Consider the following 9,758-nt stretch of genomic DNA (forward strand, 5'->3'; position numbering starts at 1 on the left):
CTTATCTTGGGTATCAACTTCCTCTTGACCTTTTTTTTTTTTTGGTTCTGTCATTTCCAGCGCAGGACAGAAATAAAATAAGAACTGGACATCTCTGCCTTTTCTCTGTTGTCATTTATCATTAGCTCATGCACCCCAAGCAAAAGTCCCATCCTTTCTTTCATCTTTTTTTCTTCCAATATAGCTACCCCCTTTTTGTTTTCCTTGCCAACCTCAGCTCATACTGAACTTTAAGCACTCCTGACTTTTTTTTTTAAACAGAACAAGGCCATGCTCTAATATTCAGCTTCTCTTTCTTTGTCCTAATTATATCTTATGTACATTTCTTTTAAAAATCTATTATGATTATTAAGGTTCCCTATGTATCCACATTGGTCTATTCTCACTAATCCTATTTTTCTTCCTCATTGGAATTATTTCCCTTTGTATCTTCAGAATTTAATTTTTGAACATCTTTCATATCCCCTGAGATGGCTTGCTCTATAGAATTTTTATCCTATTGAATCCTGCCTGTTTTTTCCTTGAATTCTTTGAAATTTGCTTTCCGATATGGTTGCAACCTATTTAGTAAGGACACTAACATCTAGGAGCCCAGGTTATCTTTATCTTGAATACTAGTTCTTTTTACTGGAACAATGAAAGCCTCCTGTTCCCTATCCATCTCCTAAGAGGGACCATCTTGCATCTGCTCACTCTTAATGGGAAAATGTGGTGGGAGCAATATATTAACCCCTTCCCCCATATGAATTAGGCTAGTTTTTCCTCTAAATAATATTGAGACATTTCTTGAGACTTGGTTGAGTCAGGGGACTAAAGGCTCAGAATGTTTATGTCACATCCTCATTGTCTGAATACAAAACAGCCATGGAGCTCCAAGAGTGAATCATGAAGGGTAATGCTTTGCTTAGCTAAATTAACTTGAAGTAATCTCAATGCTTATCTTTGTTGAATATCCTTTTGCAGCTATGGATAAGAGATTGGCCTGAGTCATATCTAGCCCCAAAGAGCAACTTTTGATTAAGATTGATGGCTTCTACCTGATTTAACTGGCTTTGCAAAATTTATACTCCCATGAGCTGCCAAAGCTGATGGAGCCCTACAATCTAGAGAAGCTCAATGTTGCCTCAGTTAGAACACACTCTCACTAACCATTGTTCTAATGACTTATTGGGTTGCTGTTTCACTTTCTTCTATAACCTTCCAACTTCCTTGATGGTGAAGGCCTGATTATCCTCCGATACCCAGGAAGTAGTAATAAGGTAAGCCTGAGGTTCCCTTACCACAAGAGATGGTTCACAATATTCATCTTTATTTCTTTTGCCTTCTCTTCTTTTATAGCTCTGATCTCAGTGGGAATCAAAATATTCTCTAGTGATAGTCTGGGTCAGAAGCCAAACTTCCCATCTGTAGTTTATTGGTCTCTGCCTTTGTCTGGCATTTTTCTTTTTAGTTGCTGTTATTAACTCGATAAGCTTGCCCTCTTCCTTCAAGGAATGATCCTTAAAAACCAAAAGTCCATTCATTTCTATCTGTAACTGAATAATATGCAAAACCAATTTATTTTTATTTTTCTTACATTGACAATCTAGTTTTTCTAAAGTTATTAGAAGTCATTAGTAAGAGCTAGGGCATACTGTTACATTTTTTTTTCTCTTCTCATCAAGTTCCTTAAATATTTATGTAACTAATCTGCTAAAGTCAATGGGACCTTTCATTTTCTCATTGAGTGGGCTTCCCAGGTGCAGCTAAAATCACTGTAGTCTCAGGTATGGCTTTCATATATGATTATTCATACCTTTGGCACTTTTCTCCCCTTGTATTGTCCTTCCTCCACTTCTCAGTGGAACCGTGAAAATTACTGCTTTTCAAACACGCCAACTAACACCAAGTTTTTTGGCCACATTCAGCTCAGACCAGGCGTGGAACTGGGATATGATAAAATATGCTCATGGACCATAAAGCTCAATAAAAATAACTTTACTTATGATACGCTTAAAAGAATACAATTCACTAAAAAGAGATGCTGTTCCTCACTGTCTCCAGATTCACTAGGGCACGTGATACTTGGTCAGGAAAATATCTTTGAGGAAAATGGAGACCTTGTCAAACTTCAAGAATTCCAACTTTCCACAGGCTAGGCTTTTTATTTGCCAAGTCTTCTGCACCAACCTAAGCCTGAGTAGAGCCACTTTCCCTCCTTAAAGTGAAATTATCCCAGTCTTTATAAAATAAATACTCTTCTGACCACAGTTAGTCTTGTGACCTATTTCCTTTCTGTCCAGGTAGTTTCTAGTATAATCCAATGATAAAACAAAGTCGATTTTTCCTTCCATTGACCTTAACTTAAATTCTCTACATTCAGGTTCTTAGATTTGCTTATATGAGTATACCTTTTTAATATGCAATTCTTCCACCCCCTCTTCCTTTTATTCCTCTTTTTTCTGTTGGATAGGGTATATGGGTTTCATCCCACCAAATCTCAGGGATACCTATAAAGCCAACTTTTTCTCCTTGCATTAGGACCTCTAGTTCACAAGATCGTAGAGCTGAGAGAGAGATCATACAATAGAAACCCCTCCCCCTTCTCATTTTATAGAAAAAAAGGAAACACAGTGAGAGAGATTAGGTGATGGTTGCTTATTGTCTAAATTTGGGTATTTGTGTGTAGGCATTTGAGGTGATGAGTTTTATTGGCTTTTTTTTGAGTTTTGTTTCTTGGGACCTTCTGGGTGAGTCAATTCTTCCTTCCTTTAAGCTTCTCAGTACGGTATCTAGCTTGGAGGAAATGCATAGGCAGTTTTCCCCTTCTTTCTTTTGAGTTTAAAGCCCTTTGATTAGATTTGTTAAATTCCAGGAAAATACAGACTGCCAGACTTCAGTAGATTCTTCTTTCAGGACACAGCCTGAATACCATGTGCTTAAGGTTCTTGGGCAAGATCCTTGGTTGTATTCCTTCCCTGTACTTTCCTGGTTCTGCTTTGCAAGGGGTGGCATTCCTGGTCTCAAGGGGAGGAGTTTGGTGGATGTCTCCTTTCTGGTCTTCAGTGTCCCACAGGAAGAAGAGGAATGCCATTTCATTGATCACCAGATTTCACCCTTCTAGGGAAGAAGAGAAACCAACAAATTTCCAGGGAAAGTCTTGGAGGAAGGGAGAGTAGTAACATTATCTCAACTCTGAGCATTTTTGGCTGTAAACCTGTATTCTTTGCTTTCTGAAATATTGTATTTCAAGCTCTCTGCTCCTTTATAGTGGTGGCCACTAACTCATATGTGATCCTGACTGTGGGTTATTGGTATTTAAATTCCTTCTCTATAGTGGCTTGTAGTTCTGTTTTGTTTGTTTGTTTGTTTGTTTTAACTTGGAAGCTCTGGATTTTGGCTATAATGTTCCTGGGAGTTTTTATTGTGAGCATTCTTTTCAGGAGGTGATCAGAAGATTCTATTTTTACTTTATTATAGGATATTATAGGGCAGTTTTCTTTTAAGATTTCTTCAAATATGTCTTAGTTCTTTAAATTTTTTTCTTCACAATCTTTTTTTTTCCCCCCAGTCAAATGTTTTTGTATTTACTTCTATTTTTCAGCCTTTTGGCTTTGTTTTTAACATTTCTTGTTGTCTCATGCAGTCATTGGCTTCTATTCAATCTATCAGGGAGTTTGTTGCTCTGGCAAGGTTTTGTCTCTCTTGTGCTAAACTGTTCCCTTTCCAATTCTTTCTTCCATAGCTCTCATTTCTTTTCCAATTTTTTCCTCTAGTGCTCTCATTTCCTTTATTAAAAATTTTAAACTCCTTTTAAAACCTCTTGCTTCCTCTTTTCCCAGGAAATCTAGTTTAATTTGTGACCAAGATACATGTTTTTTTTTTTGAGACTTAGCTTGTAGACATTGTAAAGTTATCTCTTCTGGGTTTGTGTCTTCAGTGACTCTGTCACCATAATAGCTTTTTACATTGAGATTCTTTTTTTGTTTGCTCATTCTTGCAGCTTGTTTCCTGACTTCAGACTTAATATTAGGGTTGGTCTCTGCACTTCTTGCTGCTTTCTTGGGTTATTAACTGTTGTGTTGTTCTAAGATCTCATGATGAGGTCCTACAAGCCTTCAGTGGTCTGATACAACACAAAATCTGATTGTATCCTTTAGTTTGGGCCTTATAAGTTCCTGACCTGGGTTTGGGTCTGAGCAATAGGAGATTGTTGCTAGGCTCAGCTGCTTTCATCCAGATGAGAGAGAGAGGCAAAACTGTTGGCTTCTACTTGGCAGGTTCCTGCATGTTTATTTTTATTCAAGCTTCAAACTGGCCAAGTAACAGTGCTACTTGCTTCTGAATTGCAAGGGCTCTAAAAGCCAGAATGCCACTACTGGATTTAGGTCCCTTCTTCAGGCTGACCTGAAGTGGTGACACAGAACTGAGTAGTGGGTGACAAAGTCACCAGTTGGTGTCTGTTCCCACACCCGGCATGAAGTTGTGGTGTTCTAGTATGGGTCTGGAACTTTTTTTTTTCACCTCAAATCTCAGCCTTTATTTTGGTTACAGATTCACACACATTCAGGGGCCTTTTAGAGCTTATTGAAAGCAGTGATGTCAGTGCTCTGCACATAACTTCGAACTTGGTGATCTACTCCTTTGGGATGTCTGTGCCCACCTTGTCATCCTCTACCACACACTGGATCTGCAGCTTCCGAATGCCATAGCCCACAGGCACCAGTTTGGAGCCTCCCCAGACCAGTCTGTCCAGCTGGATGGAGAGGACACACTCCTTCAACTTTGCTATGTCTGTTTTGTCATCCCAAGGCTTGACATCTAGGAATATGGAAGACTTTGTAATCAGCCCTGGTTTCTTGGCCTTCTTCTCTGCATACTGCTGAAGCCGTTCCTCCTGAAGCCGGCTGCTTCCTTGTCTTCCTCCTCATCATCGCTACCAAACAAGTCAATATCATCATCTTCCTCATCGTCCCTCTGCTGGGGTGGCCGCCTTCTTAGCAGGTGATGTGGTGGGTGGGTCCACCTTCTGCACAGGGGATGCATGTGAGTCTGAGGAGCCAGAGAGCAGTGGGAATGGGAGCATTTCTCCAGGGTACACAGCTGGATTTCAAACTTGGAGATGATGAGCTGTAGGTCCTGAATCACACTCCGAAGGCTCTGGTTCTCTGCCTCTAGATTGGAAATCCTGGTGACCAGCTCACCGTGGTCCCCACTAGGACCACTGGAAGAGCTGATGTTTGTGCTTCCAGCCAGCGATTTCTGGATATTCTCCCTGGCTCTGGCAATGTCACAGAGGATCACACTGGTGCTGTTCTGTTGGGAAGGGACTGGCACAGGACCATTCATCTGCTCATAGAACTTTCTCTCTGCGTCATCGTACTTGAATTTGTCAAACCAGATCTTCTCATGCACTAGGAAGCTGGTTGACATCTTCACTCCGTGAGAAGGGAGGGCAGCAGCAAAAGGTTAGTCCCAAAGCTGATCTGGCTGGAAGCGGTGGGGAAAGGGTGGTCTGGAACTTCTCATTGCTTTTGTTGCACAACCTCTCTCTGAGATGGAATATGCTTCATGGCCTTTGTTCTGACCTGGCCTAGAAAAATCCCCCCCCGTTCCCCCCGTACAACATATCTGAGACAATGTCGGTAATTACTGGCTTATTTATATACTTTCACAATTCAATAAAAATTTTATAAGAGTCAATGAAAGTATGAGAAGGGAATAGGTAGGCTTTCACAAATGCTTGCTATTCTACATCTGACCATGTCTTTAGAATTACACGTTTGAAAAATATAGGGAACACGCTGATTATTATTTGACTATAAAATAGGGGCAGCTATGTGGTGCAGTGGATAGAGTGTCGGGCCTGGAGTCAGGAAGACTCATCTTCCTGAGTTCAAATCTGGCCTCAGACACTCAGACACTTTGTGACCCTGGGCAAGTCATTTAATCCTATTTGCCTCAGTTTCCTCATCTGTAAAATGAGCTGGAGAAGCATAGCAAACCACTCCAGTATCTTCGTTAAGAAAACTCCAAATGGAATCATAAAGAGGACATAATTGAAACAGTTCAACAACAACAACAGAATAAAACAGCATTTGATTTGGTATAGCAAAAGGCCATGTTAAAGGTTCTCTAAAAAGGCATCTTTTATGCCCTGTCTTACTTCAGGGCACTTATGTTCTATCAGAAGAACAACATATCTATCTATCTATCTATCTATCTATCTATCTATCTATCTATCTATCTATATCTATATCTACATCTATATCTATATCTACATCTATAGCTATATCTATGTCTATTTCTGTATATATGACTATATATAGATATATGCATATATAGATCTTTCTCTTTACATATCAATAGATATATGTATAGATATGAATAGATTATATATATTATATATATTTAATTTTTGACTCTCTATCTTCAGTACTGAGAATAATTATTGGTTTTTAGTAGATAAATAAAACTTGTTAAAATAAAATCACTAACATTTGTATTGTGCAAAGCATTTTGTATATGTTATCTTATTTAATCCTCACAATTCTGTGATATAGGTGCTGTTGTTGTCCCCATTTTATAAACAAGGAAACTGAGGCTGAGAGAAGTGAAGTGTCTTCCCCAGGATCACAGAGCTAATAAATGTCTGAGGCTGGATTTGAATTCATCTTCCTGACTCCATGTCCTGCACTCTATTCACAATGCCACTTTGCTACTTAATAAATAATTGTTGAATGAATGAGTATTCTACAACAACTGAAATTGTTAGAATGTGTTTATACTTCTAGTTTGATATGAAGGATACATGTTATGTACATCGTGCAGTCGAAACAATTATATACTTTTTGGCATGATCACTGAGGATTTAGAGCATTAAGTAACTAAAAACTATATTAAAAAATTTTTAGTCTCCAAAATATAAACAATGAATGTCATGCAATGTCATGTGACATGTAAGGTTTTAATTGTTTGAAAAAAATCACACAGCAAGTCAAGTATAAAAATATTTAGATTACCCATCATGAATGATGGGAACATTTCTGTTGTTCTTTCTTCACAGTACTCAGCAAAGACTTCTGGAGTTTCCATAATATTGATTATTAACTATTTATTTTAAGCATCATTAGCTTTTCAGAACAGTGTGATATTTCTTAGTGTTTTTAAAATGCAGACATCTTCCCCATGAACTTATGAACGAAAGCCATTCTTGTTCTAAACTTTATGGCAATTGGACCTAATGTTCAGAAATCTAGGAAGAATAAATATATTATTTTTCAGCAGGTCAAATGAATACCTCTTGTTACTCACTACTATCAGACAGGAAGCAAAATGTAATTTAAAATAATGTTTTTGTTTTGATACAAGGAATTTCTAAATATTAGTGATTTGTCTTGGCAAACAGAAAATTCAAGGTTACAACACAAGCTGAATTATATAATTTTGTCTTCTCTTTTCCAACTTCCAACTTGGAAAAAGTTTATGTGAACATTTTGTGTGTGTGTGTGATCCATTGTCTTTAAATTGAGAGGAAAGTTTCTCTTGGTAATATTAACTCATTATCATAACAATTTTTTTTATTAAAATATATGTTTAGCAGCAACCTCTCAAATATAGAATATAGGTGAATTGACTTAGAGGACCTTTTCTTCATTTAGACTTTAGCCATGTTGAATTTTTCAGTAGAACACATACATGTCCATATACATATATATATTTGTGTTTGCATAGATATACATGGATATATTTGTATATATAATATGGTTTTATCGTTATCAAATACACTAAATGTATATTTTGCTCCCAAGTTTTTCTAATACAAAAGACATCTATATTTCTTTTGGACAAGCTTTAAACAGATGTCATTCTGGTTTCTCAATACATAAAACATTGATTAAATATATACATGTATGCATATTCACATACATATACATATATTTGTATACAAATTTGTATGTGTGATTATCAGAAAAGAAGCTCTAATATGTGCAAAGGATGACATTTCCCAGCCCTGGAATGATTTCATCACATAATTGGTGAGGATTGTGTCTGGAAGTGTTTTCTCATATTTTAAGCTATGAATCATTTATCACTTCTGAATTAGTTCCCAAATGGGGAAAAACAGTTAAATCCAGTTTCTGTCTTCTATGAGCATGGCAATAAAACTATTTCCCAACCTTTCAGAAAAGATAAGCAGAACAAAAATAAAATATATCTCCATATTATAAACCCAGTTTATTGTACAGCCCACCAGCTTGACATATGATGACAGCACAGAGACCTTAGTCTAGTTATGGGTCTACAAAAGGAATTTTATTTGGTAGAGCACAGGGTTTCTGTAAGGGCTTTCCTCCAACAAGGATTCTGCCATGCAAAGGTCCATGTACCATTTGCTTTTAAAGATAAAACAACAGAGATAATTCTTTTAGAAGGTTCACTGAGTATTGATGTAAAGAAAAGGAATAAAACAGGGAAACAGATCCATGATGAACAATGGTGTTTGTTGCTGTTGGTGATTTTTCAATACAGAGCCTAAATGGAAGAGAAATTTCCTATTACTGAAGTACCATTGTCCTGATTGCATCTAGGCTTAAATAAGATACATAATCACTCCAAAGAATTTGGCTTAATTGTCTACATGGGAAAAGACAAATTGATGAACAATGCTCATTGTCTCTATGTAGTCGGATGGATGGCCTATCCACTGGGTCCATCAGTGCATCTATCTTTTATAGGTGCTGTGTATGGACAATGAACTGGATCTGGATTTCAATAAGAAATGTACAGCATTTTGAATGACCCTAAGCTCTTCTCTAAAATATAGGCCAATCTTTTTAACATTAACATTCTTTTACATGTATAAGCATAAGCCTGTAAAAGTTTGATTTTTTCTGTGACAATGGGCATTATTGTTTTTTGAGAAATTATAAAGCTTTTTTAAATCTTCCCAAGTTTCTCTTTGCAACAGTTTTTTTAAAATGTTTTTGTTTTTTAACACCAATTGTTGTATGGCTGGAAGTATTTTATAAGAGCTGAAGAACCAAAATCATCCAGAAGGCAATGGAAAAGAACCTGGTAAGTGCAAGCAGGCTGCAAAACACTACAGGCAAGGAATTACACTGAACAAGCAGTATAAAGGATCAATCCAAGTATATACATATATATGTATGTACACACACACACACACACACATATATATATATATATATATACATATATATTTTAATCCAAGTATATATTAAGCAGGTACTATGTACTAAGCACTATGCTTGGTGTTGAGGATACAGATACAAAGAATAAAATAATCCCCACTTTTAAGGGATTCCACTAGGGAAAAAAAAGAATACATTTAAAAATAAACATATAGATTAAACATAAATTTAATAAAGACAAAGTTATTCAGAGTAGTTAAATACAAGGTATTTTGAACAGGGTGCCAATAGTTGAGGGGATCAGGAAAGGCTTTATGTAAAAGGTAAGTCTTGAGCTGGGCCATGAATAAAGAAAAGGATTCTATGAGGCAGAGAGGAGGGTGGGGACAGCCAATGCAAAGACACCAAGATGGGAGATGGAGTGGGGTGTGTGTGTGTGTGTGTGTGTGTGTGTGTGTGTGTGTGTGTGTGTGTGATGAAGGCAGAAAAGGCCAGTTTGGCTGGATCACAGAGTATAGGGAGTAATTAATTTTCCACAAGTCTAAAGATATAGGCTGGGGACAGTCATCAAAGGAATGTATGGCCAAAAAAAGAAGATGGGACAGTTATATAGTGAAAGCATCC

General features: G+C 37.1%; 1 pseudogene; it reads right to left on the bottom strand.

Annotated features, from left to right (window-relative positions):
* Nucleotides 1-4,490: 4,490 nt before the first annotated feature.
* Nucleotides 4,491-5,421, bottom strand: LOC110213852 (elongation factor 1-delta pseudogene; annotated as a pseudogene).
* Between the last annotated feature and the right edge of the window lie 4,337 nt (nucleotides 5,422-9,758).

Source organism: Phascolarctos cinereus, unplaced genomic scaffold (assembly GCF_003287225.1).
Source record: "Phascolarctos cinereus isolate Bilbo 61053 unplaced genomic scaffold, phaCin_HiC Scaffold_1;HRSCAF=81, whole genome shotgun sequence".
In the NCBI taxonomy this organism is placed as follows: domain Eukaryota; kingdom Metazoa; phylum Chordata; class Mammalia; order Diprotodontia; family Phascolarctidae; genus Phascolarctos; species Phascolarctos cinereus.